This window comes from Coptis chinensis, chromosome 9 (genome assembly GCF_015680905.1).
Source record: "Coptis chinensis isolate HL-2020 chromosome 9, ASM1568090v1, whole genome shotgun sequence".
Classification (NCBI taxonomy): domain Eukaryota; kingdom Viridiplantae; phylum Streptophyta; class Magnoliopsida; order Ranunculales; family Ranunculaceae; genus Coptis; species Coptis chinensis.
In genome coordinates, this window is record NC_141464.1 from 16,934,221 (window position 1) to 16,943,484 (window position 9,264).

Below are 9,264 nucleotides of genomic sequence, written 5' to 3' on the forward strand. Positions count from 1 at the left end.
CAATTAGATATATTTTAAATTATATGACCAACCCAAAAACCAAAATTGGAAACTGGCTCAAAACACCAATGGATTCGGCCCGGAGAATTTAACTGAAACCGGCCCAACAGTTAAACTAAAACTGGTCCACAACTTAAACTAAACTGGGCCCAAACTAAACCAAATAAACCGGCCCAAAACCAAAAACTAATATGGTTCGGCCCAACTTAATTAGACACAAGTCCAAACAATTATACACCGACCGGGAGCACTGGATCGCTCTCACTGTCATCCCCTCCGCAGCAACAGCCGCTTGCTTCCAGCCACCCCAACATCCTTCACACACCCCCCAATTTCAACAAACCGAAAATGGAGAGGGTACAAACCCCCACCAGTTTAACAAAAGCTAAAACCTCAAATCCTACAATCCAAACTTCCCCCAAAACTAGATCTACAAATTTCGGCCACCATTAATGGTGCTTCAAGCTCCACTCGACAGCCCACCCAACTCTCCAACATTTAAATCCGACATAACAACTTAACCTTAACCCAACAAAGCAAAACAACACACCCAATTAAACCAAATACAGCCCAACCACCGGCACCATTAACGCCTCCAAGCTCTTACAGCCTCGTCCAATCAGTACTCAAACCGATAGCCCGACCACCGTATTTCGTCCAACCACAACACACAACCCAATCGGCAGCCACCTTCCACCCACCATCAATAGCCACCGCCGATTCTACCCCGACAACCAACCAAAACAGTTCATAACAATATATCCATACCCACAGTATTACAGTAATGCATACCGGACAGAGGAGGATTCATTACTGTGGGGCTTTAGCCGCCAGTAACAACCCGATAAGCCTCCACAGTTAAATAACGGATTCCCACAGTTTTCAATAAAACTAAAAGGTATCGACAGAAAACACATAAGTAGAAAACTGATCGAAATCGGCAGTAAAGGTTTTTGTTCACGCGTAAAACTCTAGTTTCGATATAAAAATAAAAACGTAACTACTCACCTTTATGAACAGCTCGACGAATCCTCCTAGTCCGAATCGTCGCGCTCCACCCTCCAGCAAACAAGCTTCTAGCTCTGCCTCCATTTTTAATATTTTATTATTATTTTTAAAAACCCTATTCTCTATAACAATGTGTTTATATACTTGGGTTCAAAACCCAAGCCCAACACAGGTTCGGGCCCAAAAATCAGGCCCACATATCCCAAATCCAATCCAGCGAAATTTTAAATAAATAATTAAATTAATTAATTAATCAATAGATAAATACGTATTTTAAATACGGGCGTTACAGCTAGTATCTCGCCCGTTGTCTAAAGCTGTCTCTTCTAAGGTTATGGTGAATCACTTGGATTGCTTAAGTACCACTGCCCACAGACGATAATCCGTTTGTCAAGATTCAGACAAGAAACACTAGAATTTGATGTTTCGCTGTGTTGGCTTACAACTTCAATTGTTGAAAAGGTCCTAAATGCAATTATACTAGAAAGCAATAAAACTAAACTATGATGCAACTATACTAAGAATGAAGATTCGACTAACCTGGATGGTAGATCTTGTCTTCGAGATGTCCTTCAAGCTTCTCTCTTTCTTAAAAGGATGGATGATGCAGCTAAAAATTACCTCAAGATTCAAACTTCTAATCTTGAAAGAAAATGTTAAACATAAACAACTTAAAACGGGATCAGCGACACCATTTGACACTCCTTCCAGGGCTACAATTAATTATATCCCCGGCAGCGGCGCCATTTGACACTCGCTCCTTTTTGTGTGTAGATGGTGTATGGATGATATAGATAGATGATGGTCGTTGAACAAATAGAAACGTATCAAAACCTAATTATCCCCCAATAAGTAAAGGATGAGTAGGGTATCGTTCCACTTTTAAGTGTATGTTATGTGAAGGACAGGACTGGAAAGGGGGTTTAAGGGATTAAAAACTATGATTATAGAGATTTAGATTCTAATGCTAAACTAAACTAAATTAACTAAACTATTGGGAATTTATAAGAGAGGGAATTCAAGAGATTAGAATCCACCAATACTTTTAATCTATGACCTTCTGCTTCATGGTTGTTCTTATAAGTAGACTACAATTAGGCAATCGAGCAAGTGTCGATGCCCTCTTGGACGAAACATCGTTAACAATTAACTCTACTTAAGGTTGTTCCTATGTTTATGCTATTAATATCTTCTTTCCTTTTATGTAAGCTCGGGCAGCCATTCAATGTATTACCGAGAGCAACATCAAGGAGACTTCTTAATAGGGCGGTCATTCAATGAATCACCACTTAAGGCAAACACAAAGAATACTTCCCTAAAGTGACCACTCCCCCGACCTACCCCTTCTAAGGCAACACAAAGAATACTTCCCTAACTCTAAAGAACTATACTACTAGAAGAAAAATAAAGAACACTAGCATGATATTAATATTGCAAAACATAAACCCTGTTCTATACTTCCATCCCCTGGTGTGGGCAATGGAACTAATAACTAAAAACATAAAGAACTAACTTTGATTGAAGAACACCATGAACCCGGAAGAATCATTAAACCTTAAAGATCGGCTTTCATCTCCTCCCTTGAAGGAGAAGATTAGCCTTCCATAAAGAAGGAAGAACACGAAGAACGAGAAGAAGAAGAGTCGAAGAACATAAGACTAGAAAGACTAATTTATTAAGACTCAGCTAGTTAAAACCGATCTTTTATTATTAATCTCTCTCTACCTCAAGTTCTGGAGACAAAAATATAAGTGAATTGGCCTTTTACATGAGGCACTTAGGTTCTCTATTTATAGGGGTTATAATGAGCTCTAAAAGCATTCCAAACTGTCATTTGTTTCCTAATACAAATAGACTTCTTTCAGAGTCCAACTTCATCTCCAAAACTAAGAAGGAATTGGCTACAGTGTCGATTCATGCGTCTGGATGCACTATTCATGCGTCCCAGACTTAATCAATGCGTCTGGATGCTCGATCCATGCGTCCCAGACTTGATCAATGCGTCTGGACGCTCGATCCATGCGTCCCAGACGCGTAAGCCTATTTTCTCTCTTCTACTCTATCCTTCTATCCTCTTCTGCGGGCTTTGGTCCAAGCAACGAATCCTTTGTCCTTGGGCTTCCAAATAGACTTTAAAATTGGTCCAAGTCGCATCTTTAATAGCTCCAATTCCTTGGCCTTCTCCATGATTGTCCACGGGCCTCCCATGTGATCCTTAATGCTCCAAATTGCTCTGTTTTACCCCATTTTCTCTAATATTCTACAAAACTCTCTTTTTCACCTGTAGAATCTTAAAACACAACTTATAAACACTATTAGTCCACTAAGATGGCTAAACAAGAGGCATAACCGAGGGTTAAATAGCACTTTTTGAGCACTTATCATTAATCTTCTAAAGCTCCTTCTCAAGATAAAGAAGTTGCTTATTCTGATGTCGATGCTGGTCACTAGAAAAAGAAAAAAGTACATTTGATGCTGATAAAAACTCCACAATTCAAACACCTGCTTCTCGTTCTCCTCCCATTACCGACTGATAGGAAATTAAACCGACCTAAATAAATATACTAATTTAATCCTACTTTATAATACTCGCAAGCGCACAAGTTCTATTGTAGTAAGTATGGAAATACGAGGTCGATCCCACAGAGAATGCGTGTTGAGGACAATTGAGTGCTAAAATTCTACTTAACCTAATCCGAACAAAAATTGTTTATGGAGAATTAAATTAACTATTAACTAAACCTATTTAATTTAACTAAGAAAACAATAAATCTTAAACTAACAATTAGAGAGAAATACTAAGACATTCGAATCCACCCTAGACCTTTGTAGATTATCTTAGTTTAACTAATTTAAAGTTCTCTTTGTATTACGAGTAGCACGAGGGAAATGTAACCCTTGCTTGCTCAAAGATATGAACGTGAAGCTCTTATATAAATCTATATATTGGTATGATTGAATTTCAACAAACATACAAAAGTATAAACCCCTAGTAAAAGTTGTTTGTTTAAGGTACAACCTTTCACAGATTTAATTTACATAAAAATGATGCTTTGATAATAACATAATATTAATCCAACTATTAACTAGTCAAATCATGACATAACGTGCAAGATATAATTAATGAAGGTATTCTACTAATACCAATGAAATCAACCAAGTATTATGCTATAAAATCAAGTCAGAGAACAATGAACCAACTAAACAGATATGATCAAAACCTACGCAAGTAGAGGGTTTTATCTAAGCCCTAGCTTGTAACTTAGCTAGACATGGAAAACAGTACAATGAACATAAAATAAACATAACCCATAAGGCAAAACCGAAATTATGCTGTGAAGACTTCCCTTCTTGTCCACTTAGTCTGTTCCAATGCAATAATTGTGCTCCAGAGCTTCGCCTCCAAAGATATAACCTGTTTCGGCTTGTTGAGGCTCCTCCCCTGTTCTCTCCTTTCTACTCTCGGCCTTTCTTCTCTCTTTTCTCTTTACTGCGTTTCTTTGTTCTACTGGAAAGGTTCCTCCCCTCAATCTTGTTATTCCTTTGTTTATATAGAGTTGATTAGGGCATCCAAGAGTTGGAATCCAGTTTGGAAAGGTTTCCTTCGGTGTTCTAGTCCACTTAGAACTGTCTAATTCGAGTTCCAAGCGGTGAGCGCGAAGGGTTCTCGAAATTGGAAAAGAACTATAATTTTGGTAAATCAAAAAAGGGGGCGGGCGCCCTTGACTTTAGGCATACTAAGGGGCGGGCGCCCCTCGCGTTCTTGTTGCAGAGCTTCAGCATTTTACGTACAACACTCTTAGAATGTCTCATACATGTTATTTCCAACCTTGTATTGTGTATGCTCTATGTGATTAAGCCATGAGGATCTTACAACCCCGTAAAGTCCCCAGTCTTAGCCTGTTTCAATTCGTCGTATACGCATCGATTCCTGTAAAACCAATGAAACAGACTAATAAAAAAAAATGTCATATAACTAGACAATATAATATAAATATGGGCATAATTGTGTAGCATTTATGTGCTTATCAAATACCCCCAAACTTATATTTTGCTAGTCCTCGAGCAAACTAACTCTAAACTAATAACAAAAATAAAAATCCTAACTCACTTTCATAGGAATCACGATTACACTCAGCATATGTAACAAGCCTTTTAAACCACTAGGTTACCCCTAGTGGACGAGTTTAGTCTCGTGAGGGTTTTCAGCAATGGTACCCATAAACATTAACATTAACATATGGCGATATAATTTTCTCAAAGATAAAAACTTTTGCCAATTGATAAACAAGTTCAAAAATTATTAATTACCACAGTTTACATCGCCATTACCAAGACACATCGCTACTTCCAAAGATAGAAATCATTGACTACTTCTCCAAAACTAAAGTGTGTGTGTGTGTGTGTGTGTGTGTGTGTGTGTGTTTTAGTGATGTAATATGATATTTTGTGAGTATTGATTTGATGTGAGTTGAAGTTTTGTCCTAAATCTTAAGATGGGAGGAATGATTAATGAAAGAAAACAAACATTTTTTTAGTTCTTCTAATCATCTTTCTCATGCTAAATCTAAGGAGTGTTGAAAGACTAATATTGAGGGATTAAAAACATTGAAAACATGAAGTTGTGTGATTAAAACATGAAGAATGAAGAAGAAAAGGTGATGACTTTCTCACCAAGTTACACTCATTGATGACTTCAATAAGTGCAACTATTCTTGGTAGTGAATGACAAGATTGTAAGACAAGTGTTTGAAATGAGAGATTGAAAACAACAAGAATTGAAAACAAGATTGAATGAGAGATTGAAAACAACAAGTATTGAAAACATGATTGAATGAAAGATTGAAAACAAGTAACAATATAACAAGATAGATTGAAATAAGGAAATAACAATACAAGAAATTAAAATGCATTAAAATAAATCTACCTAAGAAAACATGATAAATTGATCTCAATTTTTGGGTTGTCAAACCAAAAATTGGATAATGCTTTCTCTCCCTACTTTTTGTTTTTATACTCCTACTTTTACAATGACTGATTTGCCCTCTCTCTCTACAATCAAGACACCTCACTATGTTGCTTTTTATTTTCCTTTATGCTTTGTTTTTTCTTCTATTTTCTCTATCTTCTTGAGCAAGCTAGGTCTTGAGCAAGTCTTCTTTTGTGACAAGGTCATCCATCTCCAGTCTTCTGAGTCAAGGACATGACTTTCAATCCTTTGGGTTTGAGTCCTTTGACTTTGACTTTGATTTTTGACTTTTTCAGCACTTTTTCATAGCAGCTTGAGTCTTCATAAGAAGCATTAATATGCATCTTTTATGATAAGTGGTCTGAAATGGATTGTAATCTGCAAAAGGCAGTAAAAACTATGAATTGTCTATTTATTATGCGTAAGAAGGGTTGTAATGCAATAATGTAAAGGTAATAAATCGCACATTTGAGAGCTGATCAACCACCCCCAAATAGCATTTTGCTTGTCCTCAACCAAAGATGAGAGAGAAAACTAAGATCACAAATGTGTGATTTATTATCCAAATCTCGTTTCGTGGAGTGTGACTGCATTGACCATATGCAATAAGGCCTTAAACCACTAAGAATTTCCTAATGGACGAGCTTAAGCCTCGTGAGAGTTTTCCAAAGAAGGTACTCACAAACTTTCTTTATCTAGTACAAAGGGTCTTGTCTCCTTATTTATTCTCAAAAGTCTATACATCTCATTAGCGGGGAATAAGGACAAACTCCTTTGAACTTAGAATAACATATATATGTACAATTATTAAATCATCTAAAGGTAAATGCGCAAACATGAGCAATGAAATGCAAAAGTAGAGTCGTTTCTGAAATTTTTGGAGAGCATCCTTAAGGTGGGTTCTCACAGGGATGTGTTAAAACACAAACTCTCTGATAGATTCACTCAAGTTTTGTTCTCTCAAATGCAGCGGGCATTTATATTCCTCACATACACGAATGACGTCCAAAGGAAACTGGGGTCGATTGATCACACTTGCCACTTACTATCACACCATCTTATTCCTAATCGAGCTAGAGGTCTTTTATTAGGAGTTACGGGGCTAGGGTGATGGTTTAGAAAGAAAAAGGAAGGGAAAACAAAATCTGATAAGTTGAGAAATTGGGTCTTCGTGATACTTGTAACTAGAGAAGAACCTCATTTTGTTCTTTGCTTCCGAATTGTGATTCATTCTTTTGCTCTTTGGTTTTGTGACTCCATATGATTTTGAATTTTGGGAGTTCTAACTTTGCTTTTGTTTCTTTTTGCCTTTGTTTCTTTTAATATCGACTCCTTTTGATTTTGAACTTTTGGGAGATTCGATTTTTGACTCCTTTGATTATTTATTTATTTATTTTGGCGTTTTGGTTTTTGATGGGTCTTTCTTTTCTTTTCTTTCTTTCTTTATTTTTGAAGCATTTAACTGATCTGTTTTTGTACAAGGCCTTCTCTTCTCTTTTTCTGATACTCATCCAATTCTCAACTCGTCAGCTGGGTAAGCTTTTTATTGTGTGTTGTAACGGGTTAGGGGATTGATGGCGAAGAATAAAAAGGAAAGAGGAAAAAGGGATTGATGGTTACATACCCCCAAACTTATTATAGACATTGTCCTTAGTGTTGACATAGTATAGATAAGTAAAAGTATATAAGGAAAGAGGTTACCAAGAGCTCTAAGAACAAAGAAAAAACATATCTGAGTCATCTGTAAAAATTAGTACCTCACAAAAGATGTAACAATGATAATATAGAAAAGGAACCAATTTACTAAGACGACTAAAATGTGTCACGTGTTTGATCCCATAGAGTTACACATCTCCAAAAATGCAGAGAAAAGGTGCTAGAGTGGAATGCATGAGATATGTGCACAAACGACTCTATAAAAATAGAACAAAAATATAAACATGGGTTGCCTCCCATAAGCGCTACAGTTAACGTCTCTAGCAGACGAATACTTCACACATCCAAACCTTGGATTTACACTACCTTATGAATTCATGCAATATTACACAGATAATCAAATAGTCCATTCTCAAACAAAAGATCATGTAATGCTCAATGTAGAAACAACCACCTCCAAACTTAACCAAAACAAACACTTAATTATACCATGTATCACCTAATAAGATATACAAATGCAATAAATTGTAGGCTAACATAAGACAATGCTCTTAACAAATTGTAATTATGCCATCAGATTTTCGCAAATCCGACAACACTTTCAAATCATCTTTTCGCACCCCAAACGACACGCACCTTAGCTAAATGGTGTCTAGGTTGTGTCTGCTTATATTTCACTTCCATTTTCTTACCACGATTCCTAGGAAAATTATAATCACATCTCATAAGTCTATTAGCTATATTAGATATAACAACATCTTTAACAATGTCATGAGATGGAGCATGTGATTGTAGAACCTAGTTCAAAAATGATAACGGGTGGTCATGACTATTAGATTTACGCCAAACTTGAAAATTGTTTTTTCGAACAAGACAATGATACTTAATATGACCTACACCTCCACAATAATAACAAATGATAGGCTGCTTAGTACGATCAACATGGGAGGTGGAAGGGACATTAGCTGGTATACACGTACCCCTAGTTTTAAAGAAGATGGAGCTAACTGAGAACACATAACAAGATTATCACAAACACTTGGACACTTCTCAATACGTACTCAAACTTTCATCACCCCTACAAAAACTAGAAAATTTTATATTGGGGTCCAAATTCTGCTTCAAAAGATCAGACACAGTTTCAATATCTTTTTGAGTTTCTTTAATTATGCTAAATTCACGTTATAAAGAAGTATTTTGATCTCTAAGAGATTCATTCTCTACCTGTAATTTATTAGCAACACACATATTTTCTTTAACTTTGGAACTCAAAACAGTGTTTTCACTTTCAAGAGATATTACCCTTTTAGCCAACCTCTCATTTTGTTCAAGCAATTCATGATTTTTCTTTAAAAGTGCAACATACATCTCATGAAAATTTTCATTTGAATCACTCAACAAACCATCAATGTTATTACTTATACAAGGAGTGCAATTAGTAGAAAGATGATCATTAAAAATAGGACATGAGGAAGTAACATCAAGAGGATCACTAAAAGACAAGTCATGAGATGGAGTAGTCACTACCTCTCTTAGTTCCTCATCATCACTATCACTAAAGTGGCCTAGAGGAACAACTAAAGACTCAGAAGAATCAGATAACCAAAAATCATCCTCAGCGTTATCATCAT